This window comes from Carex rostrata, chromosome 27 (genome assembly GCF_964058835.1).
Source record: "Carex rostrata chromosome 27, lpCarRost1.2, whole genome shotgun sequence".
Lineage (NCBI taxonomy): Eukaryota > Viridiplantae > Streptophyta > Magnoliopsida > Poales > Cyperaceae > Carex > Carex rostrata.
The window spans coordinates 7,556,317-7,565,600 of record NC_135944.1 but is presented as its reverse complement, the minus strand read 5'-3'; the positions used below and the strand labels follow the sequence as shown (position 1 = coordinate 7,565,600).

General features: G+C 32.9%; 1 long non-coding RNA gene and 1 other non-coding gene across 2 annotated transcripts in view; one reads left to right on the top strand and one right to left on the bottom strand.

Annotated features, from left to right (window-relative positions):
- Positions 1-7,046: 7,046 nt before the first annotated feature.
- Positions 7,047-9,284, bottom strand: part of LOC144545284 (uncharacterized) — a 56,610-nt gene continuing 54,372 nt past the window's right edge. Inside the window, exon 2 of the long non-coding RNA XR_013508459.1 lies at positions 7,047-7,280. This is a non-coding gene — a long non-coding RNA (uncharacterized LOC144545284). The remainder of the gene's footprint in view (positions 7,281-9,284) is intronic.
- TRNAM-CAU (transfer RNA methionine (anticodon CAU)) lies at positions 7,894-7,967 on the top strand. Its single transcript has one exon. It is a non-coding gene; the product is annotated as a tRNA-Met (tRNA).

Genomic DNA, 9,284 nt, shown 5'->3' with positions numbered 1-9,284 from the left:
AAACGGATACTCAATCTCAAGTGAGTAAACAAAATTCCATACTCGATCTCATAGATACATATAGAATTCTGTGGAAAGCCGTATTCGACGAAAGTCGTATGTACGGCTTGGAGGGAGATCTTTCCTATCTTTCAAGATCCACCCTACAATATGGGGTCAAAAAGCCAAAAAAAAAAAAAAATTGATTCGTTTTTAGTCCTTATAAAAAGAAAACGGATTCTTGAACATCTTTCACCCTCATGTCACGTCGAGGTCCTGCAAACAAAAAAACGGCAAAATTTGATCCATTTTGTCATAGTCGGTTCATTTTAAATCAAAATAATTAATGCGAGGAATTTAAAAATCTTACTACGACTATTTCTCTCATTTTTTTTATGTGTTTTGAAAAATCAGATGTTATTTTTCTCAATTTTCCTTTTTTGAATATGGAATACTCCATATTCAAAAAAGGAAAATTAGACTTTGAAATAGATTTACAAAAAATCATTCAGATCACTCAGGATTTTATTCATTTTCTTTTTTTAATTTTGCTATTCGATCAATAATACCATAATCTTGAGCTTCTGTTGCCGACATAAAATACTCATAGTCTCTTTCCATATCTTTCTGTATAACATCCACAGGTTTACCTGTGTTTTCTGCATAAATATTCGCAATTGTGTTACGAAGTTCAAGCGCATCTTCTTCTTCTATTATTAAGGAATCTATATCTATATTTTGATCTGTGTTAGTAGCAGTACTTCTAGGTTGGGTAATACAAATCTTAGCGTGAGGCAATGCTACCCGTTTAGTAATTGTTCCTCCGGCCAGGATCAAAGATGCTACTGATCCAGTTGCTCCCATAGCTATTGTACACACATCAGGTAAAATAGTTTTCATAGTATCATAAATGGTTAGTGATTCGTGTACCCCTCCACCGGGAGAGTTCATATATATATAAATATCAGGACCCCCTTTTTGATTTTTTCAAATGTTTCCGATAAATGCTTAGCTACAAATCTTTTCTTTACTACAATCCTTTTTTTGACAATCTTTTTTTTTTCACCTATCAAAGCTGATTACTCCTTTTTTTGCATGGTAAAGATTGATTGTCATTCTATGTCCTATAGATCTAAGTTATCAAAAACAGGTCTAAATACATTTTAACCAAGGCCCTTGTCGAACCTTTTTATTTCTCAAATTGAAAAAAAGAAACTTCGTTCTTTATATTATTTTCTTAATTTCCTCTAAAAAACAAAAATAATATTAGCACGAAACGACCATAATGTAAACTACGACTGTGGCGGATAAAGGAAACAGATTTCCATTCATGTTTATTGGTTATAGGTTTGATTGCACTTTTTTTAATATTTCGAAAAAAATAAAAGGTAGTTGAGGGGGCAACCATTGAGGGTATAATAATGGGTGCCCGAGACCAAGTAACAATTTTTTGAACAATTACTAATATAACTAGAATTAGAATTCTAGTTACTAAAAATACTAATATTTTTTTTAGTATTGATAGCTTTAGTATTGATAGCTTGAAACGACCATAATGTAAACTACAACTGTGGCGGATAAAGGAAACAGATTTCCATTCATGTTTTCTTGGTCATAGGTTTGATTGCACTTTTTTTTTTATGGTAAAAATTAATTCTGATTCTATGTTCAATAGAATGAGTTCAATAGAATGATATAAGTATCGAGGTAAGAATCAAAAGTAAGGTTTTTTTGTTTACACGAACTGTAACAAACAAAACCTATCAAAACAATAAGAAGTAAACTAATAAGAACAAGACAAAGAATTAGAGATTTTGTATAATGAAAATTAGTAAGATCCGCGAGAATATTAGTAAGACCCGCCATAATCGAATGTGATTTGAGAGTTCTCTTTTCTAGAAGAGGTGGAATAGAATAAGGGGAATGATCATACGCCTCTAATGCATTGTATGTCCCATAATAAGTTCGGGACTATTCATAATCACAGATTTATAGAACACATAGAAAAAAATAATTCAAAATTGTTCCTGAAAAAATTAAATTCCACGATATAAAATCTTCAAACCAAAATGAGCAAAACATAATAAAAAATAGAACAAAATGATTCCATAAATCGAATAGAAAGGAACATACCAATTCTTTTTTCATAAACCTCCTCTATTTAAATGAAAGATACCGTGGAACGCGAATAATTCACTAAGAACACCTTTGAAAAGATTACGCGGTACAATTGGAATCCAATGAGCCCTTTTCCAATAAGTATTCAGCTTCCTGTACACCCTCGGGTACTTCGATCTTCATTACTTCTTCAATCACTCTTTTACCTGCAAATGCAATGGTTGCATCTGGTTCACCAATAAATATATCGCCAAGCATTCCAAAACTGGCCACCTATTGTAGGTGATGTCAGAAGTGACACTAAAAATAAGTTTTCATGGAATTGAAAATTCCATAAAGTCGAAGATATTTTACCCATCTGCATTAAGCTGAAACTTCCTTCTTGCATACGAGCTCCTCCAGAAGCACAACAAATGATGAGAGGTAAGGATTTTCTCGTAGCATATTGAATTAGACGGGTTATTTTTTCACCCACTACCGATCCCATACTTCCTCCGATAAACTCAAAATCCATAACCGCAAGTGCTACAGGGATACCGCCGAGTTGACCTATTCCTGTTTGAACAGCGTCAGTCAAACCTGTTTTTCTTTGATAAGAATCGACCTTATCCATGTAAGGTATATCTTCTTCAGATTCTGTTGATTCTGTTGATTCCTCTGATTCTTGTGATTCCTTAGATTCTTTTGATTTTATTGATTCCTCTGATTCTTGTGATTCCTTAGATTCTAGATTCTTTTGATTTTATTGATTTTTTTGAATTTTGATTAGCATCTTCATCATAAGCAAGGTTTTTTTCTTTTTCTTCTATTTCTCCTGATGATTCTATTTCTGCGAGAAGAAACAGTTGCTCTATTTCGTTTCGAGTATATTTCTTTCCAATCAATTTGTTGACTTCCTCTTCATCTGAATCGAGTTTCTCTTCATTCATTAAATAAAAGGTATACCTTTTTTGATTTTTCTATATCTAGAAGGTATACCTTTTTTGATTTTTCTATTTTGAAATTTCCTTCTTTCTTGCTTTCATAAACCTAAAGTTTTCATTTTATTATCTCGATCTCGATCGAACCGCCACTATAACGAACTCTTTAAGATGAGAGTCAAACTTTAAGAAAATCCAATTCCCCACCAAGGGCCGGACATTTTTATTAAACAGTTCATCCGAGAGATAGGATTTGAATGTCAAATCCATGGTTGGCCAGAGGGAAACTTCGAAGCGACGCTCGTCGATTTCCCTCTTAATGTACCCCACAAAATAAGTTAATACCATAGGAAGGAGTTCTCCTAATTCATTATTACGTTAATTCTGATTCTATGTTCAATAGAATAAGTTCAATAGAATTGTAACGCCACGTAATTCGGAATGCTAAATTAAGGTACAACCTAAATAGTATATAAGGTTCTCTTTCATTTATTTATTTTAACAACTTCACAAATTATCCAAATTGAAATACCGTAATAAGAAACAAATAATTATGACATATCTGAAATTATATACTCCTATAAATCTTGTTGCCAAGTCATGAAAATCCCGATAGAATTATCCATTTGATGACCTGCCAATCTTAAAAATAAAATAATAAAAGAATCGATCATACAGTCATATAAACCAATATAACCCAATTATATATATATATATATATTCCAATTATATATATGTCAGACGGTGCATTTATAAAAAGATGCGAATTTAATGAAAATAGATAACTGTTCAAATAACCCGCGCCGATTCAAATTAGAAACCGTCTCTTTAATAATACATAAAGGGATCGGTTTGCATCTCTTCCCCTTTCTCCGCATCTTCACACTTCCGATATCTTCACAGAGGTGATTAATTATATTCTATCTCTCGTTTGTTTTACTCCTTTTCATCCATATATGCTATGAATTACCAAATCCGTACAGTCAACATTCCAAGTTTCTATTAAATAAAGGTTTCTTACATCTGGATTTTTGTTTGTTTCCCTCTGTTGTATTCGTTGGGCAATCTATATATATTTAAATATACATGTCTCCTTTAGATATTCCGATTGTGCCTCTTTTATCTTATTTTATTTTTGTCTGTTGCATTCGACTTGAATTCGAATATCTTATACTATGTATATACGTATATATATATTAGTTTGATAATAGTCAGAATTACTTAATTAAATTATTTTATTATTTTGGAGTTTATATTTTTTCTGTTTACATTCGTTTCGAATCTGATTCTTTTATAATATCGATATATATATATATATATATATATATATAAAATAGTTTGATAATAAATCCGATATTCATTATTGAGTCAAACAGTCAATTTGGAATTCGATTATTTCATTCGTTTATAAAATCAGAGCCATATAGTCAGATGGTTAATAATCGTCAACGTTATATAGTCAGAGTCATCTAGTTATTTTGAAATGTCAAGTGTTATTAAATTAATTTATCCTTTTGGGAACTTGATTATTTTTATTTAATTTATTTACATAAAGTCAGATTAGTTGTTAATAAATATAATTGGTGTATATCTGGAAAATACAGATATAAGTATTAATTTAGAAACCGTGTTACATGGTCTAGGTCTGAATCCTGAAATAAAGAGTGACGGAGAAGCGGTAACGAACTACACCACAATAGCAGGTACGGGTTTCCTGGACCTTGTCAAATTGTACTTACCGTTTTGTATGCATATTATTTATTTAATTGTTTGGAATTGTGCATGTTGAATCGAACGGTCCCTTTGGCTTGTTTAGAATTACAATAGGTTTATTTCATATCGATCATAAGACTTGTAAGTAGGGTGTGTTGAGCATGATATCGTGTAGTGTTAAATGACAAACGTAAAAGGTAACGGATATGTTAAAGGAAAGGGGCCAACATGTGTTGAATGCATGTTGGAATGTATACATTGGGTCTAGGTTCGACTAGACCCCTCGTCAACGCGGCGTTGGATGGATTTCCCGTCACGGGTCAAGACCTAGCGTAGGGTGGATTCCCCGTCTAGTGAGACAGCCAATATCTAGCGTAGGGTGGATTCCCCGTCTAGTGAGAAGTCTTCCGTTGTTGGATGGATTTCCCAACGGAGTGGCGGTCTTCCAGTGTTGGATGGATTTCCCACTGGATTGGCAAATTAATGGATTAACAAAAAACTTGAAAGATATTTAAAGAAGTGTGTGTGTGCGTGTGTTTTAAATATTGCATAGCGTGTGAGGATATAATAATTATGTCCTATTTGTATTAATAAGTGAATTTGACAAATTCCGGGACTGGAACTAAATCCCGTACTGAGAGACCGTTCGATCTCTCACCCGTTTCCACTTATGTGGGTTCCAGGAAATGATGAAGCCGACGAGGAGCACGAATAGGAGGGATGCAGACCAGGAAGTCAACGAACTAGCGGCTCAAGTATCTTTTTATTTTCTTTTTAGTTGAACTTTAAATTCTCTCTTTAGAAGTGGATACATTGACTGACATGGCAATTATCGGTTGTTTGTCATGTTTGTCTTGATCTCATGTTGAAACTATGTTGTGTGTTTGAACTACTTGTGGTGTTAAAAGATTTTGTTTCACTTTTAAATGTTGCATGAGTATTTATTATTGATAATGTATGTGATGTGCACACGCCTTACGTATCATTACGTGGCGGGTTGTCTCGGGGTGTGACAAGAATGATCTAAGTATCGAGGTCAGAATGAATAATTCGGAATGGAAAAAAGACAAAATCGTTCCATTATTAGTTTCAATTTATTCATTTTGAATCCTTTCTATCTTCTACTTCTTTTTTTATTTCCTTTTTTCCTGGATTCTTGATTTCATTTCGATTTCTCTATTGATTCTATCCCATAGGGATAGAATCAATAGAGAACCTATGAATCTATATTATTCCATTTCAATCTCTTCCCGATACCTCCCAAGGAAAATCCCCAATTGGATCCAAAATTGACGGGTTAGTGTAAGCTTATCCATGCGGTTATGCACTCTTGAAAAGGAATCAACTTTTTGAAAGATCCTGGCTTTTGTGCTTTGGTGAGTTGTGCTAGATCCTTTCAATGACCTATGTTGTGTTGATCGTGGTTCAAACCAAAATGAGTAAAATAAAAAATAGAACAAAATGATTCCATAAACCGAATAGAAACGAGCATAGTAATTCTTTTTTCATTTTTTTCCTCCTTTTTTTCAGAAAAAGAATATTTTACTCATTCATTTTATGTCCTTTTTTTGCAAAAAAATATGGATGGTGAAGAAGTATTTTTTTTATTATACCATAATTTTTGTATATCCATACGCAGATATTTCTGAAAAATTGGTTGAAATATCAAAATCCTTTTCATCCCTTTCTCTCGAAAAGAGATTTTCTTCTTCATAAGAGGGGCAAAATTTGAAAAGAATCAATCAAATGAAGACAAGCTTCACGAAGTGCTTCTACAGGAGTCAAACTTCCATTCGTGCATATCTCGAGAAATAGTATTTCCTCGGAGTCAATTTTTTTTTTAAGCGGATCATAATACTGTTTATTCGCATGATACGTATAATTGACCTGTAGCACAGGAGTAAATGTGCTATCTATGGGAAAAGTAAAACTGCAATTTTCATCGCTATAATCGCCATATTTGACATTGTCATTGACGACACTGTGTCGAGGGTGATACCCTCTATCTCGTTCTAATATCAATTCAATTGATAAATCTATTGGTCCTGTTATATACGCAATAGGTTGGTCTTCGTTGACTATGTGAACAAAATCCGGTAGGTTTATATTTTTGGCAGTAAAAAGCATTGGACCACTCTCCGAAATCGATATCGATGCTTTGATAACTTGATTGGTGAGGCTTTTCAAGACAATTGTCTTGAGATTTTGTAATATTTCATCTATAGATTCTCTTATACCTGGTATAGTACTATATTGATGAAAAGATTTTTCTTGTTTTTCTTTCAATTGAAATGTAGCATGTGTTATACGTGTTCCTTTTATTTCTGCAAGTAGAACTCTTCGTATGGTAGTACCTAATATATTAGCCTGACCTTCCTTAAGCGACGATAGCATGAAACGACCATAATGTAAACTACAACTGTGGCGGATAAAGGAAACAGATTTCCATTCATGTTTCTTGGTCATAGGTTTGATTGCACTTTTTTTAGTATTTCAAAAAAAAGAAAAGTTTCATGATTGTATGGCTCAGGAATAGTAGATGCCTGATGCCTGAGCCCAGTGAGTATTAAGTAGTAGAGTATTAAGTAGTATTATTACTAAAAAAAGTAGAATTAGAATTTTCGAACTTTCTATTTTTGCAATGGGATATGTACGGGGGATTGATTGATCATTCGAATGATCAAAAAGTATCCATTTATTCTCCAATAATGCAATCTTCCCGTTGCGTATTGGTACTTATCGGGTATAGAATAGATCTGCTTCTCTTTGTTCGTACGAACAGAGTTGTTCCCTTATTTTGATTTTCAATGAGATGAAATCAAAATGAACCCACAGAATCTACTGAAAAAGAGTTTTAGGTTAGGTACACAGTATCAAGAGTTTAGGTACCCATTATAGAGTCTTCTGAATTTTGATAAAATAAAGTGACATATCTCTTTGATAAAGGGATATTTCCATGGGTTTACCTTAATATCGTGTTCATACTGTCGTATTGAATGATCGCGGTCGATTGCTTTCTTTTTATTCTTTTTATATAATGAAAGCAACTCTAGTTGCTGGTTGGGCCGGTTCGGTGGCTTTAGACGAATTAGCTCTCTCTGACCCCGTTCTTGATCCAATGTTGAGATTATGATCAATAATCTTAATATACCTATTATGTTAAGCATCCATGGCTGAATGGTTAAAGCGCCCAACTCATAATTGGCAAATTCGTAGGTTCAATTCCTACTGGATGCACGCTAATGGGAACGTTCAAAAAGTCTATCGGAATTGGCTCTCTATCAATGGGATCTCCTCATCCATACATAAGGAATTAATTGGTATGGTATATTCATACCATAACATAGGAAGAGTAAGAACTAGGATTCTGATCGATACTGAAAATCATAGGTAAGAAAATGGATTTATGGATGGAATCAAATATGCAGTAGTTACAGGAAAAAGTCTTCGGAAAGAATCAATCTTTCATTAAATATCAAAATCAAGACGATGTATTTGGACCATACGCTCATTTACAGACTTATTGTGAAAATTGTGAGACATCCATTTACAAAAAATATGCGCAAAAAAATAAATATATTTGTCAACATTGTAGATTTCATTTACGAATGGAGAGTTTCGATCGAATCGAATCTTTGATTGATTCGGGTACTTGGAGTCCTACGGATGAGAATATGGTTTCTATTGATATGAGATTCTTAGATCCACATAGAAGATTTTGAACAATCTGGAAAATGGGAATGTCAATATTTCTTAGACAATAATGGATTTTTGAGAGGATCAAGAATTTGACTATTTTGACTCTCGTCAAATATAGAGAAGAAATTCTCAGAAAGATACTGAGAGGAAGGAGAAGTAGATAAGCATTTGTTCAACAATGACAAATTCTTACACGAGGAAGAACTTGAAGACCTTGTATACTTCTAATATCGAATTAGGATCAACAAAGACAGAAATCAAGGGGTCGAAGTCTTCTTGTTAAGGTAATAGCTATGAATAGTCATCTTCTACCCCGAACTTATTATGGGACATACAATGCATTAGAAAAAACCTTGCATCTGCTTCAGACGATTCTGAAGAATTTATGAAATCACAAGAAGCAAAATAGTATCATACCTGATATAAGAGAATCTGTGGATAAAATATTACAAATGCAGATAAAAGAGTGATTGAAGAGATCTATCTCCTTCTATCTAAATCAAATCCTCCATTTGATTTGGATAGAATAAGAAAGTAGTATATGAATCAATCCAACTTTTTGTGTATACTAATACTAGATTGAAATAATTTAACTGGCATTATCCTGATTTTTTAATTTTTCCTGATCGGAAAAATCATCCATGAAAAAGAAAGAAAAAAGATAGAAAATTTTTGTTTTTTATGGTCAACAATTCAATTCTTTCACTTCTTTCACTTCGGTAGTTGTGACCCTGTTACTGCTTTTTGTTTTTTTAGGATTTTTTTGCCGTATAAAGAAAAAAACCTTGCTTATGATGAAGATGCTAATCAAAAATAAAAAAAATCAAAAAAATCAACAGAATCTAAAGAATCACA